Raw genomic sequence first — 15,700 nt, forward strand, 5'->3', positions numbered from 1 at the left:
GTATAAGGTTGTGTGCCTGCAGTTCAACTTTAAGGCCTCATACATACAGGCACCTGCCTGCTGGATAACGTACAAATTGGGTGCATTTCCCCACTTGGGAGGAACAGATGCTGCATATGATTTTGGTATCTGTGACTGGACTGACAATTATTTAATTGATGCAATTTTTACGTAACACCAGCTACAAAGTTCTCCATCAAAACTGTAACGGTCTCTTTTTGCCCATGGCCTGTAAGGGGCAGGGTGAGCCTGACCTTTAGGCTAAGACAGCTTTGTCAGATGATATCCAATGACACTGATCATGAGCTGTGATTTGATGGGGTCCCTTATCAGTACCTTTACCATGACTGTAGCTGTTCTTAAAGCAACCCTTTCTTTAGCCACAGTTTACAGACACCACCGCCAAATGTGGATTATGCAGCTTATAAACAACTAACCATTGCATAATCAGTGAACAAAAACTCTTCTGAAGTCTGTCCCCAGAGACATGGCTATTACCCAATGGGCCCTGCCATCTTGGTTAGTGATAGCATAGAGAGGGTGAACCAGGCTGTCAATCACATACTGCACCTGTGCACTTCCTGAGGCATCAATGTGTCATTGATCTATATCAGCAGCCAGCAGGACTGGCTACAGATGAAGATGAGGTCATAGCTGTTACATTTTTGACAAAATTCAGCATCAATAACCCGGGGTGTCCCAATCCATTTTGCTGCATGAGACCAGGAAGGGAGAGAGTATAACTGCTGTTGTGCTTTTTGAAATTTTTAAGAATTTGCTACATTATTTATTCATTGAAAGTCTTTTTTAGCCAAAAATGTCTAAAACAATTGTAAACAGTTTTAACAGTGGATAATATGAAAACAGCCAACTGCAATTTTTCAATACATAGATGTATCACTCAATTGATCACCACTCAACAAATGATCATTTTGTCCTTGTCAGATGCATCATTTAGCAGCAATTTGCACACACAAAACTGATCTTTAATTATTTTCTGATATTTTCATGTGAAAAAGGAGCCAACAGAATTGAATGGAATTCATGCAGATGCACTTAATCATAGAATGTGCTTAATCAGTTTTACAGAAGAGTTAAAATGTGTCTTTCTTCTAAACACATAGACACAGCTGATAGACACGTAAACAACCATCCATGTGCATTTTTCCCTTTGTGATGGATAATAAATCAAAATGATATATTATTACAGCAATATTCTAATTATAGTTTTAAAAAAAAACTTGTCACAATATTACATAGTAAACATTTGTATGCCGTGTAAGTCTGTGCAGAAAAGACAGAGACAAAGAAAACAATCCTTAAAATCATTACATAACCCATTCATATTATAATTCATAGTCGCCTTAGTACAGAAGTTTAAAATCCAATACAATTCTCTGCTGCACAGCTGTAGAAATGTATTTCTACTAACCTATGAGGTTTCATCTCCCCAATATCTGTGACTGCTGGCTAATTTTGGTTTGAGGCATAAGATGTATAAAAATGCCTTGCCACAAAGCTTTGGTTACTCTGTGAAATGTCATACTAAGGTGTGTATTTTTTAGGCACAGGGAATTGGGCAGGGTTCCCCAAAGTAGTTAATATTGACCCACGGGGTGGATGGGACTATCCAAGGGGTCATTAAAATGGCTGGGCATCAATATGTGGTTGAAAAATGGTGAAGGAGCGATTGGGGACAATTCATCTTTTGATCTCTCTGTAAACCTCCAGACCAGTCCTTAGTCCTAGCCCGAAGGAGGGTAGCAGAGAGACAGTTTTACACAGCTGCCAGCGAGAGTGCCCTTAAATTTCCTCTATCAGCTGTGTCTTGTTACTGTCTTGTTTACCAATATGTCTGTGGCCTTCCACTGCTCCTTTTAGGAAGGACATACGTATGTTTTAACTTCCTGAACTGAGTGTACTCTGTTTGAGAGCTAGTAAATACACCCACCTCAAACTCTATTGGGGAGCCAGTGACTACACCCAGCTTAAACTCTAATGGAGAGCCAGTGACTACACCCACCTCAAACTCTATTGGGGAGCCAGTGACTACACCCAGCTTAAACTCTATTGGAGAGCCAGCGACTACACCCACCTCAAACTCTATTGGAGAGCCAGTGACTACACCCACCTCAAACTCTATTGAAGAGCCAGTGACTACACCCACCTCTAACTCTATTGAAGAGCCAATGACTACACCCATCTCAAACTCTATTGGAGAGCCAGTGACTACACCCACTTCAAACTCTGCTGGAGAGCCAGTGACGACACTCACCTCAAATTCTGCTGGAGAGCCAGTGACTACACCCACCTCAAAGTCTATTGGAGAGCAAGTGACTACATCCACCTCAAAGTTTGTTGAAGATCCAACAGACATTGCTGGATGACGTGATTGACGATGGATTACATCGATGGACACTTTTTTTTTCTCTTCTAAATAAAGGAATTGTCAAAAACTGTCTTGTGTTTTTTGTTCAAATAGGGGCCTTTTTCATGGTGTTTTGTGTTTATTTACTATTTGGTTTAAAATTTGGGGAATGAGTAGGGCTAACAACTACCCCTTGCTCATTCACAAGGGGAAAAGAGAGGCATCTGGGTGCCCTCCCCTGGCAAAGCACACTCCCCATGTCAAGGGCATGTTGCCTGGTATGTTGCAGGGGGGGCGCACGCTCATCACCCCTTTCCTGCTCTGCCAGTTTGCTGCTCGAATTAAGGGTCTGGTATGGGATTTTAGAGGGGACCCCACTCTTTTGAGTTTTTTTGGTGTTGGGGCCCCCCTTAAAATTCCTACCAACCAAAAGGGTCTAAAATTACTTTTGAGGGGAACTGGTTTTTTTCGCCATTGGGAGTCCCCCCTAACATTCCCAACAGACCTAAAGGGTCTGGGATGACTTTGGTAGGTGACTACATGCTGGGGTTGTTTTTCAGTGTTTACAACAACATGTTTAATTCTGCTTCACTGCCTCTGAAGTAGTGTACAGACTTACTGAACCGAATAAAGATTTCACCATTCGGCTATTCAGCAGGAAATGAAGTGTCAAACGTTCATTGCAGCCGATGGAGAAGTTGCATTGGCTGAGGCAAACGGGCTCTTCTCTTTGGTTCGGCCGAACGAGCCCATCTGAGCAGAAGGTATGCGAAGTGAGCCAAATGCAGCCGATATACGGCTAAAAATAGTCGTTCGCGTCTGCAGTGAATATCCCAACAGACTTTGGCTCACTTAGGTTCGGCTCGGCTCACTTCGGTTCCACTCAGTTATTCATTCAGCTGCCTTTTGGCAGCTGAGTGAATAACCCCCTTAGTTTGAATTTGGAATACAGGTTATGTTTTCTATCCTTTTGGCTTAAATGCATGGGTTAGTAAAGTGCATCACTTCTGCAGTTTTGTTAATTGTATTAATCCCATTAGAGGATAACTACATGTATGTGTATTGATAAGTCCACAGAATGAGTGTTCATAAATAGACCTTTACATCATGGTGGTATTTGAAGTTTGGAAAGGGTGCATATCTACTGTACATGATACCGATGATAAGTGGAAAAACAGTCTTTTTTTTTTATATATAGAACTGTGACTGATGCATTTTCATACCTGGAATGATCAACATAAAGCTGTCATTACAGCCCTGGTGTGGAACGTCCGGGATCAAGAGTATCTATTGGTTCCTACAGCCACACCCTGCATGAGATCCAGACTCGAAAGGAAAGCCAATAAATGTATTGGCTCAGACATTTCCTTTTAGCATCAGTAAATAGCAGAGGATGCCATTGGTGAAGTTTGATCCGTCTGTTTAACAGCATGAAGCTAAGACAAGATATATTATTAGATGGCTGGAGAGTCATGCAAGAAAGTATGAGGAGTATCACTTCCCATAGTGCACCACTCTGTGTTCACATGCTACATGACAGGCCCAAATTTATTGTTCTGCATACTTGCCTAATATGTTTAACCAGATTTTACTGCCCTGTTAAATTGAATATCCTGTAAAGTATGCCCAGCCACAAGGTCTTAAATAGAGAGCTTACTGTGAAGGTTTACTTTGAGGACTTTCATACAAATCGGTCTTGGTTTTAGTGCCAGAGCTCTAAACTTGTCTCTCTTTTGGACCCACATCCCTCTGTTCCTGTTTCTTTCTATAACTGACCTTCTTCTGGGTCTTCCGTAAAGATCTGCATAAATGAATGCACTAACTTCCAAGTTTTTCCTACAGTGGACCTGTGGTCTACATAGTCCTCAAATCCCACCAACATTTCATTTGTGGTGCTAATTGATCTAATGAACTTGTGCATTGACGGGTTTATCTGCAAAATGTGTGCTGTTAGTGGAATATGAAAGCAGATTTGGGAAGCTATACACCATAAAGCAATCACAAAATAAAGAATCTCAACACTTAGGTCTTATTTATAACAAAAAGAAAAAACCCCACTGAGGCCATCTATCTCGATGCCTCAGCAGTGACGAGCAAGTGAGGCACTGGGAGGCTCCTCCCTGTCTCCTCCTCCCTCCCTCCTTCACACTAGCTTGAAGACTGCGTGCGGGCACGGCTTTGGCATGCTGGGGGCGAGGCTTCATGGGGCGAGGGCGGGGCGGGACATGCTGGGGGTGAGGCTGGTCCAGACAGATGTAAAAATCACACTAATAAAATGTATGATGGGCATGTAATGGAGAGATCACCCAACCAGGGGCAGGACAGAGTTGTAAACAAGAGAAAGCAGAGGAACATCTCTGACTGAGGAAGTGCTATGGGTTTTTCTGTGTGGTCAGTTGTTACAGGGAATGCTGGCATTGAATTAATGTACATTTTGGGAAGCACTGGCTTAAAAAAAGGGAACAATAATGTTTGGGCTCCATTTTATTTATTTATTTATTTATTTTGCAGTTCTTGAATTTACAACACTTTATTTAAAGTTGCCTTTACAAGAAAAAATCATAGCAACATATTGGAGATTCCCAGGACCCTTTTCTGAAGATAAAGAGGGCAGAATATCATATCATTGTCCTGAGGAAGGGGTGGAGGGGGTTTTGATATATTTAATTTGTCACAATTATTTTTTTTTTTTTCATTGAGCATGGGATGGGTTACAAAGTACAGAATGGGTTACAAAGTACATACTTGCGTAACATGCTTGGTATTGAAGCTCGCTTGTACATATTATAAGATATGTGCTCGGACAATGGTCCGACATGTGTGAAAGTGTAGTGTAAAACTGACTACGTTGACATCCCAGCATACAAAGGTAGGCTTGTGGCGAAGCTTGATCTTCTGGGGAAGGCGTAGTAACTGAAGTTGAATATCAGAAAGTATTGAATTGATAGCAAGAAGGGAAAGAAAGGCACAGAAGGCACGGCGCGTTACTGGTTTCTATAGAGTGAGCACAATAGTTTGTTTCAGACTAACTCTCTTGAAAGTACTAATCTGTTTTTGTCAGGAAAACAGCTAAACCTGTCTCTTGGCAATCAGCTAATCATACAGTTATTCTTATATTCAGTGTTGAAACATTCCTATCTGGTTTTGTATTCCTGCCCTACTGATGGATACGCAATGTACAACAGATAAATAATACAGATAAATAATTGAACCCAGCTGTGAGCAAGTGATACTTTTCATTATGGACTTGTTGGAGAGGGAAGGACCAACTTCTACTGCAGGTAATGTCCTACAGTGATTAGCACTTCTGCCTTGCAGCACCAAGGTCCTCGGTTCGTATACCATCAGAACACTATCTGCAAGGAGTTGGGGAGCATGCAAATGCAGTTTGCCTAGGAATGCCGCACTCCCCCATCCATAGCGTTTTGATATTTGCATATCTCCTCCCATGTTCTCCCTGTGCTTGCGTGAATTTCCTCCTGGTACTATGGTTTCCTCCTACAATCCAAAGATATGCTAATAGGTTAATTGCCTCCTGTCTAAATCAGTCCTGTATGTATGTTACATAGTTAGTCAGATTGAAAAAAGACACAAGTCCATCGGGTTCAACCTATAGAGATATGAAAAAAAAAAAAAAAGAAGAAAAGCCTAAACAGAACACTATGCCCCCAATTACCTACTGTTGATCCAGAGGTGAAATAGGGAGCTTAGATTGTAAGCCCCTTGAGGGTAGGAACTGATGTGTATGTGCCAAATGTAAAGCACTGCATAAATTGTCAGCACTATATAAATACTACTACTACTACTACTAATAATAATAATATAAGCAATGTGTACACTGCCTTTTCTTTCAATTAGAGCTCTTTTATCTCCATGACAAAAGCAGCTTGATTCAGTTTATAGAAAGATCAAATGGCAATCAGAAGGAGGTTGAATCCAAATGAGAAGGAGGTGAAATGCAGGTCTCAAGCACCTGAACGCAAGCTGCAATGGGATGCCTAGGAATTTAGTAAAATGTTCTATTTTGGGAGGTTTGCTTAGGATCAGTAAATGCCCACAGAGTTGCTTATAAGTTTGGAAGTGTTCACTGTTAAAACTGGCATGTGCAAGAATTGTAGGTGAGTTTGTAAGATGTAGATGAGCACCCTAGAAATGTTTTAAGCAGGCACAAAAATCTGCAGATTTCACTAATAGATAATGAAATTGTATAATCTTAGTAAATGGAAATTACAGGAAGAGCCATCTTTGCAGAAAACACAAAAACATGGCAGCATTAGACTGAGTTGGCCTTTCCGGTGGTTCCCAATATTTAAGTGCGTAGCCATTGTTAAATGCCATTTCTCACAAAGTCATAGGTGGGGCCTAACGAGACGAGTCCCTGGCTTCATATACGTCCTGGACATTCCAACAGCAAGGTCTCCGTATCATAATTCCCAACTTGTGCTCACGTGGGACATGTGAGTGTTTCTGTCCACCTTTTTGTGTTCCACTCTCTGTTACATTCTTCATAGAAAATAAATGTAAAAAAAATCAGCAGGGAAACCCTTTCACTCGTAGATATTGAAATACATTTTTGACAAAAGGCTACATGCATGGTGATGGGTAATGTTTCTTAGCCTGGCTCTTCCATAGGATTCTTTACATTGCTTTTCTCCGGTTTGAAGAAAGTATTATGATTTTTCTGTTTTGTTTTGTATAATTATATTGATTTATTATAATATTATTATTATTATTCAGGCTTTATATAGCGCCAACAGTGTGCATTGTGTTTTTCAATATAATTACAATCACAATACAATTCAAGACAAAATGGTAAGGAGGGCCCTGCCCCTGACGGCTAACAATCTAAAAGGGAGGGGCAAGTGATACATGAGGAAGTAGTTTTGTGGGGATTAATTGTTTGAGATTTATTGATTTATTTGTAAATATAATTTATTCACCTTTTTATTGTTTTATGGCATTATTGTATATAGTTTGTTTGTGAGACTTTTCAATAAACAACAGCAACCCCTCATAATGGTCACAGTGGGTATGGAGATGTAGGAATTCAAGCGCAGATATCTTTTCCTTAGGCTCCCCCCCAAAAATATAACATTTTAAGTGGTTTAGGTCTTCAGCTTCTATAAAAAACAGTCATACCAGTTTTGGACAGGCCCTTCATATCAGCCTAACTTTATTCTTGCAGATGTACTGAAGCAAACTGAACACTTATAGACTGAAAACTAGTTAGGCCAGTCCGGAATATATTTTTCCAAAACAAATTGTACTGATGACAGGTTATATACAGACCACTTTCGTCAGAGTCCTGAAAGATGTGACCAAGTGGCGGTAGTGTGAGATTTCATGTCTGCTCGCAGCTTTTCAATCCTTTCTGATGAGAGGTCTGACATATGTCCTCTTTGTTATTCCCAACGTTTTTCGACACTCACAGTTTTACACTTTTCCAAGAGGTGAAACTTCTGAGGCTTTTCATTAGTTGCCAAGTCTCACACTATAAAGGTAAGATGATCAGCACCAGAATAACTTTTATCAAAAGGTAAAAAGGACATTTTACTCAACAAGGCTTCACCGTAAAACCTATAAGAAGTATGAGGATTGAATTTGCTGTGACCTTGGATTCACAAGGAATCCTATTGGTTTACAATGTGTGGTCCTGGCAAATGTTTGTCTGAATTCAGAACAGTTTATTTTATTTTTACCAGAATGCTTTGCATTAAACCATTTCAAGCAGGGTTAGAATGGCCAATAAGGGGGCTTTTTTATAAGCCAGTCCACCCACTATAATAGGGAGGGCCCCAAAATAGCCATAGTAACAATGCATTGCAGCTTCTGTAGGGCAAGGAGACAAACTACATAGGCATAGTGACAATATTCAGGGCTAACAAACTCCAAACTGTGAGGATGTGGATAATGGGGGGATTGTACTGAACACTGTGCCATCCTCATTTCCCCCAAATTGTGTTGGTAACTGATCAGTCAGATTTATATCTCATGTCTGTGCTAAGCAGACAGGTAAAGTGACACACTGGACAAAAAAAATTCAGAGGGCTATTCACAAAAGAGCCCAAGGATCCAGCCGTAGCTTCAGCCGCCTGAGCCCTTCTGTTCAGTAGAACCGAATGGCTGCTGTACGGGCTATTCACAATAGCCCGTACAGCAGCCGAAGGAAGCCGAGCGTCTCAGCCGAGCTGAAGGCATATGCTTTGGCTCAGCTGAGCCATAGTGACACCTGAAGCGGGGAGAAAGGTCGGCCCAATTGTTTATATTTTGCCGACTGTCAGAATGCTATTCTGCGGCAGGAGTTTGTCACATGCGGACAAGTCGGTGAGCGTCGGGTTTTAAAAAAAATGATTTTAAATGTTAATTTTTTATTTATTTTTTTGTCAAGTCGTCATGGGCAATGCTGGGCATCGTAACTGACCCTAGGATTATGTTGGTGGATCCATTTTTGGGGTGTTTTTTTAAATAAAAGACTTGTCAAAAACTTGTCTTTTGTTTTTTTTTATTAAAGGATTTTTTCTAAAGTCTGGACTTTTTTGTTAAAAGATTTAATTTAACCCTTGAGTAAATGGGTAGGGGTATAAGTACCCCTTACTCATTCACAAGGGAGGGGGCGCATGTGGGGAAGAGGCCCTTGTCCCCATTGGCACGGGGACAAGGGGCTTTTCCAGGGCAATCCTGGAAAAGCAACCTTCCAGTGCCGAGGGCATGTGGCCTGGTATGGCAGGGAGGCCCCCCTTATTTCCTGCCCTGCTTGTGCTTGGATCAAGGGCCTGGTATGGAATTTTAGGGGGGACCCCATGTCTTTTTTTCCCCATTATTGGGGGTGGGGTTACTCCTTAAAATTCCTACCAGACCTAAAGGGCCTGTAATGACTTTTAGGGGGAACCCCACGCTTTTTTTTTTTAAATAGGGTCCCTCCTTACTTTCCTACCAGACCTAAAGAGTCTGGCATGGGTCGGGAGGGGGACCCCGCGCAGTTTTTTTTTTCTTTTCTTTAAAATTTTTATAATTATTTTCTTAACTTTTTAATTATTATTTTTTAACATTTATATAATTAATTCTAAAACTTTTTTTCCCCCATTTGTTTACATTTTTTTCCTATTCTGCTTGCTACCTCAGAGGCATTCCGCATTTGGCGTTTCACTCACTGCCGTTCGGCCCCTGTGAGAATAGGGGGGAACGGCAGCGAGTGACCTGCCGGAGCTTCGGCTCAGCTGATCCAGATGTTGGATCGGCTGAGTCGAACTCCTTCTGCACTTCGGCTTAGCCGTACATGCAGAGCATGTTCGGCTGACTCGAAGGCAGCCGAATGTAGCCGATGTATGGCTGATTTTAGCCGATGTACGTACAGGGGTGAAGTGAATAGCCGAATGTCGTTCGGCTCTGCTTAATTCGGCTTGGTTAGTCACTCGGCTGCCTTCGGCACCTTTGTGAATACCCCGCTCAGTGTAATGCACAATTGACAGAAAACAGCTCAAGCCAGAAGAAACGCAGAGATGTCATGAATTGTAAAAGACTCCTAATGTAAAACTTCTGACCTAAAATGCCCTGTTGCAAATTGTTTGCAGAACAACTCAGGAATACCGACATGTCAGACTGGGTAGTAGTGACCCATACTGACAGAAGAATTGCACAGTTAAATTTCATATGTAGCGCCCTCGGCTATGCCGCTACAAAATGTAGTGTATATCTAGACTATAATCAGTCTTGATGATGTTTTGTTTTGAGTTCTGCATTCTACAGGTTTCCCTGAGTTTGCTGGATGGATTGCTTCCCCCTGTTTCTGGGATCCATCCTCAGACTGTGACTGTGCACCTGAGGTATGGCTGAAGGCAGGTGATAAAAGGTTTGGGGACACTTTCCAGAACTCCCCCCCCCCCCCCCTGGGGCCCTCCATGGGAGGAGGTCTGTGTGATATAGATGCCTGGCCTGGGCCTCAGCATGTGGCAGATGCTGGGAGCCCAGGGACTTCAGATGCTACTGAAAGGAAATCTGATGGAAGCTGGGCTGGAGGTGGAATCTGCTTATCGAGGAGTGTCGCAGAGGAGCTGGTGAGAGCTACCGTCTGAAACCCTGTAAGAGATCCCTCACCCTATTCTCAGGTACTTTACTGAAGAGAAGCCAGTTGTTGCATTAGAAGTCCAGAGACAGTTCTCTCTCAAGGTCCTGGACTATCCTGGCTGTTCTCTGTGCTACTTCATATTGATGGTCGCTGTTACAGGACCATTGTGCTACTGATACAAGCCGTTGCTAAGAGAGAAGACAGAGTCTGCAAATTGTTACTCAGGTATCCTGCAACCCCAACCCCTCTCTCCTAGTTGATCCTGTGCAATAAATGTTAAAAAGACCCTACGACTCGAGCCAGTTCTGTTCTGGAGTGTCGGTGTTGCTGGAGCTGAGGAAGGGGCCGGAGGCTGGCAGAAACAGGTAGGAAAGCCCTAGTTCATATTCAGCGGCTCCTTTGGGGGTGAGCGCTACACATACATCGTTACTCACGTTGATAAAGGATAAAAGTTGATTTCAACCTATAGAGGAAAAAAAAGGTTAGAAAAACCTCCATAAACAGAACTCTATGCCCATAGTTACCCACAGTTGATCCAGAAGAAGGCACAAACCGCTATAAAGCATGGTTTAATTTGCTGCAACAGGTGGAAAAAAAATCCTTCCTGATCCCATAAGGAAATGGTGTTTTTTTAACTTATTTTTACTTTACTTTTTTTCTTATACAATGTTAATATCTATTCATATTCTGAGCATTTAGGAATGCATTCAGATTTGTTTTAAACAAAATAACCAAGATAGCTCTAGAACTAGATCTGGAGGAAGTCTATTCCACATTTTTACAGCTTTTACTTGGCAGAAGCCTTTCCATATGCAAATGTTAAACTTCTTTTCCTCAAGATGCAAACAGTGCTCCCTTGTCCCTTGTAATGACCTTAACGAAATTTGTATTAACCCTTGCAATGGGGGCACCTGGGCACTGCAAGAGTTAAGTGCTCATTTGTGTCTAGGTTAAAAAAAGTTATACTCACCCGAAGCTCCCAGCCAGCTTCTTCTTAGACTGGTCCTTCCAACATCTCGCCCTCCTCTGCATCAGTTTAAGGTCCCATAAATGATCATGTCTGTACACAGTGTATAGATGTGAGGATGCTGAAGAAGATTCCAATGCTGCAGGGAGGGGGAGACAGGCGGGAGGGTGCATCGTGACAGTTGGGTGGCTCAGAACTTCATGTTAGTATAGCTTTGTAATTTTAGCACCTAGACACAAACGATCATTTAAATTTTTTTCTGGAGTTCCTCTTTAAAGTGAATAACTGCATTCAAGTTCACTATATGGACCATTTATGTATTTTTAAATGGTGATCATGTCCCCCCTTAATCGCCTCTTCTCCAGAGAGAACACATTCAGTTCAGCTAATCTTTCCTTATAGATGAGCTCCTCCATTACTCTTTATCAGTTTAGTTGCCCTTCTCTTCTCTAGAGTTCCACAAGATCTCTTCTGATAGCATTTACATGGTACTATATACATAATGCATGCAGCATTTTTTTCCTGCATCGGAACGGACTGCACTGGTGTGGAAAGAGCCCAGAAATACCATGGGAATACATTGGGATGCAATTCAGGTGCCGACAAAAACTGTTATGGTCCGGTTCTGGTCCATACAGGGTGTGAACAAGCTCTAATTAAAGAATATATACTGATATGTGTACAATTTTTATGAAGTGACAGCGAACGTTGCATATAAGTACCATATCATGGGAAGAAAGAAAGAGTTTATTGTGTGACAGCTGTTGTATAAGGGGCTTCAGGTAGTCTATTTCTGAGAGAATCATGGTGGCTACCACTTATATTTTTTTCAAATGCTAGTTGCCTAGCTGTCAGTCTGACCCTCTTGGCTGTTGTACTTTGTTTGTACTTTGTTTGTATTGATGACCCCCAAAAAGGGGTTTATCTGATTATACTTTTTCTTTCCTGATCTGCATGTTTTCTGGCTCAGTAAGCATGAGTTTTACTGACTGGAGAGCTCAAGGTCTGACACAGCAGGAAGCTTCTATGACCTCTGCAGAGAGGTCACTGCTAAGTTGCGCTGAAAGAAAAAGCAATGCGTGTTCTATGGTGTGAACAAGCCCCATTCACACCCATTTACAGTATTTTATAGTGCCCTTGAAATATGTATTGCAATTCAACGGATCACAACGCAATGGATCTGGTGTGTGAATGGGCCCTGAGGGAGATACATAAGCCACACCCCAGCAATTGACATCATCGATTATGTGATGAGTTAAGATGGCCTTATGAGGCCAAAGCAGTGATCTGGCCCTGATTTAATTTGTCATGGTCTGCTTGATAGTGATGTATCTATTACATAGATATTTGTGCTAAAAGGTGTCCTTCTTGCCCATCTTAGAAGGATTGGAGGTATGGTATGGACTATATGAAAAAAAATCTTCTCTCAGATCCATAGATTAATATGATTCAGAGTTTATAGCTGTTTTGCTAAAAGTTGAACTTTGGGCAGCAGCAGTGAATAGTCTTTATTACAGTAAGTTCATGCATAGAGGCAATATTTCATGCTGGATTGTGACACAGATCTGAAATAAACAAAGCACCCCAAGAATCAAGTAAGAAGGCACATGCCTCTTATATTTAGACAATATTTGCTTATCCCAGAGTTCAGCTTTAAGACATAACTTGAAGACTTGTTTATCATGATATGATATATAAGTGTCACATCTGCTTCATAAACTGCAATGTGTCTGCCACATCAACCTGTCATTAATCCCAGTAATCCCAGATGTCAGTTGCTGAATTCCGACACCAAGACCTACATAGCTGTAACGGAGTCTGTGTATCTGAGATCAAGGAAGCTACAGACTGATAAAGAAACAGGATAAATTTAGTACCTGCCCAGCGACTTTGCAACGTACCTATCTTAGGCCACCTAATGGATTAGAACATTAATACCATAGTAAGAATGATTGGATTCTGCTAAGGTCTAGCAAGTGCCTTGTATGTCCTTTTACTAGAGACATCCTCAGTAAATATTGTTTGCTCAGTTAGTTGTCTATGTCCATTTTATTGAGTGATTTTTATTTACGCTTGCTGGTAAAAGTACTTAGTAGTCTGCTAAGATTTTTGAAAGCTGCACTATTAATATGCTATATGTGCAATTAAAGAGAATGTGTAATCAAAATCCTCTTTTTTAGTTTTGGACAGTGTGGAAGGGTTAGAACCACTTTCAGGTTTTTATTGCTGTCCTCTCTGGGGAGATTCACTCTCTCCATGTGCCCTGGTGACCATTGTCACTCATGTGATGATAATGAGGTCTTACAAACTGTTTAGAGGGAATGGAAAAGTTATACAGCACACTGTTCCAACCATTATTTTTCAAAAATTCTCAAGTCGGTGACAAAAGCGGTCACATTTTATGTCTGTGGTTGTAGCAGAGATATACATTGAGAAAAGAAAATAGATCAGTTCAAGACACAATGACACAAAGAAGAGACAGTGAGATGCATGTGAGGGGGCATGAGGGGGCATGAAACCTTTAGCAGTATCATAAACAGTACTTAGCAAAGTGTGCAAGGCCTCTTAAGGCAGGCCTGTTGTAAAAAACCTGTTATAAAATTGTAGAGAAGCATAAACACGTCTGCACATCTGTTTTTATTTAACCTGAAACTGCACTTTCTTCATACATCTCAACTCCCAGCTGTATTCATATTTAATAGTTCCTGCTCTCATGGAGTTATCTTCATATGAAGAGGTTACACTAATGTATAAGAAAATAACAATTAGTTAGACACCAAACACACCTATATTACAAGGAGGCTAATGTATCATATCAGATCTCCTAAGCAATGAGCTAAGCGATGTATGCATCTGATCCATATCATTTTTGACCTGAAATATATTGTATTTTCATTCTGTTGAATAATATGTTGATTGTTGCACTGTTAAATCAAACATGATCAGATGGAAATAAATATATAGTTAGAATAGTTGGGATTTATGGAGTGTCCGCTGGAGCATAATAAAGCACTTCAAGTATACCCCTCAGACCCTTTGATTGGTTATGTTAATCCTGTAAATGGGACTAAAAGTGCAGCTCTTGCTTACTATTAGAGTTATGGATGCTAAGAGTCATTTATGACAACTGGTGACTCTAGTATATCGGATTGAACTACTTTGCAATCAAATTGGGCTCTGCATAAAACCAAAGACTGGGCAGGCTGTTTTAAGTAATTTTCGCTTTTAATCCCATTTGATTTTTCTATTGCTTATTGTCTGTTTTTCAATATCTTTTTTGTAAATATTTTCTTGCACTGTTTTTATTTTATTTTTCATTAAAATTATATTTTAAAAGAGTTAAGCTGAATATTTGAATGCTGTAAATCAGAAATTAAACAATAATGGTTTCTATGAAGGTTAGTGTATGTTATAACTCTGTTATATTCCTGTGTGGGCGTGGCAGCAAATGTCACAGATGTTTTTTAATGGTCAAAATTGATACAGCAGATACTGTGAATAATGCACATTTCCATTTTTGTAAAGGGTTAACTGTGGGGCTATCATGCACCAGTGAGGGTCACTGTCAGTCCATTGGACTATTGTTTTTTCCCAAAGGGGAAACTCTCTGTGCAGGGTGAGATCTGGGAGTGTAATCATCACATGGTGGTGAGCACACTTGTTCCAGTGACAGCGGTCTAAGAGGGGGATTCCCCTCACTTTGTAGAAGTTTCCTCCCACTTCCTGTTGCATCTCTGGGAGAGGATGTAAAGGTAAATCTCCCCAGTGGGACAAAGACAGCAACAAATTTACTAACGGGTTTTAACTCTTCCCTTGTCCAAAACTAACAAAAAAAAGGTTTTGGCTATACATACACTTCAAGATTGTTGGAAGTAAGCCTCCTGTGATGACATGCATTGATAGTGCATGTCATCACATGCAATTGTCTTTGTGAACAGCTATAATTTCCTTCTATCCAAGGAATAGGGAACGATCTTTTTTTAAAACTTTTGTTCTGAAATTTCAATATGTTGAGAGAGTAGAACAGTAACAGTCCTTTGCTCTAGAAACGGTTTGCATTTCTAAGTTAAAAGTGCTTTGAGCACTTTCAGGGAATCTTGTGGGGATTACCGGCAGCAAACTCTAAAGGTGCCCATACACTGGTCGATTCTCGTACTAGAATCGCGGGAAATCCCGCGATCGTACGAGAATCGAGCAGTGTGAACGAAGACGTGTGACCGTTTCTACTGTACGGTCGCACGTCTTTTGTCTAAGGAGCACGCTAGAAAACCAGCTGAAAATCGTACGATTTTCGGCTGGT

At 41.0% G+C, this 15,700-nt stretch overlaps 1 protein-coding gene across 1 annotated transcript in view; it reads left to right on the forward strand.

The window, feature by feature from the left end:
- Positions 1-593: 593 nt before the first annotated feature.
- The window catches only part of LOC108796089 (protein deglycase DJ-1), a 28,146-nt gene continuing 13,039 nt past the window's right edge, over positions 594-15,700 (forward strand). Inside the window, exon 1 of the mRNA XM_018567480.1 lies at positions 594-624. The gene's annotated coding sequence lies outside the window, so the exon portion shown is untranslated. The remainder of the gene's footprint in view (positions 625-15,700) is intronic.

Source organism: Nanorana parkeri, unplaced genomic scaffold (assembly GCF_000935625.1).
Source record: "Nanorana parkeri isolate BGI_ZX_2015 unplaced genomic scaffold, ASM93562v1 scaffold1054, whole genome shotgun sequence".
Taxonomy (NCBI): domain Eukaryota; kingdom Metazoa; phylum Chordata; class Amphibia; order Anura; family Dicroglossidae; genus Nanorana; species Nanorana parkeri.